At 41.9% G+C, this 2802-nt stretch overlaps 1 pseudogene; it reads right to left on the minus strand.

Moving 5' to 3' along the window:
- Positions 1–838: 838 nt before the first annotated feature.
- On the minus strand, positions 839–2212 carry LOC116810991 (trifunctional enzyme subunit beta, mitochondrial-like; annotated as a pseudogene).
- Positions 2213–2802: the final 590 nt, after the last annotated feature.

Here is a 2802-nt window from a genome sequence, read left to right on the forward strand (position 1 = left end):
TCCATGCCTGGATAATTTTTGTATTTTTGGTAGTGATGGGGTTTTGCCACATTGTGCCGGCTGGTCTCGAACTCCTGAGTTCCAGCAATCCGTCCGCCTCGGCCTCCCAAAGTGCTGAGATTTACAGGCATGAGTTGCCATGCCCAGCCTAAAGATGTAATTTAAATATGGAGGTGGATATTCATTTGTATACTATATAAAAGTGTATACAAGTATATGTAAATATGCATAATATACTTAAACTTTATATATACAAATTTATATATAAACATATATAAATTTATATATGTACATAACTTTAACATATATATGTGTGTTTTTACATTTTTTCCCAATATTTCCCCACTTTATTAAGGTTGACCACCACGATATTTATGTATCCAAACATTTTTTATAAGTTTTCAGTGATGTTTAGATTCTGAATTATTTTTCCATAATGAAGTTAATTTAGGGAACTTTGTTTGTATTTTATAGAGAACAATTATCTTTAGGACACAGAAACAAATATAATTTGCAAATATTGCCAAGATTATTTCCAAATCTCAGCTGACCTCTTTCCCAATTGCAAGCACTCATTTAATCTTTAGTGACAAGAGAGAACAAAAACAACCACCTACACATGTCTGTGTGAGATTCTGGTGGCTTAGAAATCCCTGAAAGAGCAGTAAACTGTGATTATTGAAAAGCTCAGAACACTGGCAAGGCTTAAGTGCAAAGCATTTAACAGAAGGCCACAAGAATCGTTTTCCTAACAAGAGCTAGGAACTATAAATATCATTTAGGAATGCATTGAAATGCCATTGCCTAGTGTGAGTGTTGCACAGAGACCACTGGTCATTTCTTCTGGATCTATTATTTTGGGTAAGCTTCCACTATCGTAGCATGGCCCTGCCCTCCAGCTGCACAGGCAGCCGCTAAGCCATACTGGCCTCTTTCCTTCCGTAATCTGTTGGTAGCTGCCACGACCAACCTGCAGCCAGGAGCTCCAAATGGGTGTCCCAGGGACATAGATCCACCCCAGTTATTGAACTTCTCCAAAGGAAGCAATCTAACCTTGGTTTTTCTACCCATGTAATTTTGTACAAACCAGTCAGAGTCCATGGCTTTAAAATTTGCTAAAATCTTACCTGAGAAAGCTTTGTGAAATTCCAAAGCATCAATATCACTCATGGTTAATCCTGCCTTTTCTAGAACTTTTGGAGTTGCATATGTTGGTCTGAGTAATAGTGGATCTTTTAGATTGTGAGACACGTACACAAAATCCCTCAAACACTCCTTCGGCTCATAACCCATGGCCAGAGCCTTTTCCCCTGCCATAATCAACATTGCAGATGCGCCATCAGTCAAGAAAGAAGAATTTGCAGCTGTCACTGTGCCGTGCGGCTTGATGAATGCAGTTTTAGTTTAGCCATCTGCTCCAGTGAGGAAGGCTGGATGCCATTATGTTTGGTAACTGTATCTTTTCCTGGTACTTTGAAGGGTACGACATCAGAAAGGAGTCCTTCATCCTGTGCCTTCTTGGCCAGACTGGGAGAGCGCAGTGCGTATTCATCCTGTTCCAGTCGAGAAACAGCCAATTGGTCTGCAGAGCGGCCCGTGGTCTCACTGGTGGAGAACTCAGAAACCGCAGGGAGCTCAGGTGCTAGGAAATTCAAATGGAATTTAGAGATTGAAGACAGTCACTGGCCCACAAATTTGGCCTTAGATCAAGCATCAGTTTTCTCATTTTCCTTGGCTGACGAATAGGGACATGGGACATCAACTCGACACCACCTGCCATGATCACATCACACTGGCCAGAAGCAATCAAACCAACACCTGTGGTCATGGCTTGGTTGGCAGAGATACAAGCCATGGTGACAGTGTGAGCAGGAGTGTTGTCAGAGAAGGCAGCTCCAAGCGCAGCCTCTCTAGCCACATTGCTTGTTTTCACTTCCTGAATAACTGTGCCAGAGATGATATAATCAACTACTTCCTGGGGGACACTGGGCTGACGCAACAAACCCGTAAGTGTTGCTCTAGCCAAATCATGTGGTATCAGGTCTTTATATGAAGTGCCTGACAGCAAAAACGGAGTGCAAACACCATCCACCACCACAACATTCCTTATGTTGGGTTTGGCTCATGTCTTCTTCGTTTTGGTTTGGATGGCTGGGCAGCTCGCAGCTGGGAGGAATAGCTCAGAGGTCTTATGGAAAATCTGAGGGCCCATTTTGATGCAGTGAGAAGATTTTTAAAAGTGTAAGTCAAGACGGTAGTCATTCTGGAATCTTAGCTGATGTCCGCGCGGACTCCTACTCTGGGCAAGGCTCAGACCCCGTGATTTTACATTTTAAGTCTACATTTCAAAATTGGCCTAGTCATTTTGTTAGCAGTACTTGTGTATATTTCTGTTTTATTGAACTTATTAAGGTTACAGCATCTTCGCACTGAAAAAAATAATGCCTAAAACTTCAGAAAAAGAAGCATATGGACAGCCTCCTCTATGCATCCACAGTATATTAAAAGTTGATTTATGGGCACTTTGGAAATGTCAGTGTCTGACTGAAACTTTCCAGCAAGGGTTGGAGTTGTTGCTCTACTGCAGATTTTTTCTTTATTTCTGTAACAGTCCTTCATTAATCCCCTTCCCCCCCATGATCATCTCAGCTTATTGTTCAGGAAGTTGCCCTGACGAACCTCTCTTGCACAAGACGGTTACTGCTTAGCTAAAACCCATGGGGCAACACCAACGATATTACAGAGAAATTCTGGCTAAACTAGAGACTTTCTCTGGGCACCAGAAATCTTTAGGAAAGAAGT

This window comes from Hylobates moloch, unplaced genomic scaffold, assembly GCF_009828535.3.
Source record: "Hylobates moloch isolate HMO894 unplaced genomic scaffold, HMol_V3 SCAFFOLD_7, whole genome shotgun sequence".
NCBI classification, from domain to species: Eukaryota; Metazoa; Chordata; class Mammalia; order Primates; family Hylobatidae; genus Hylobates; species Hylobates moloch.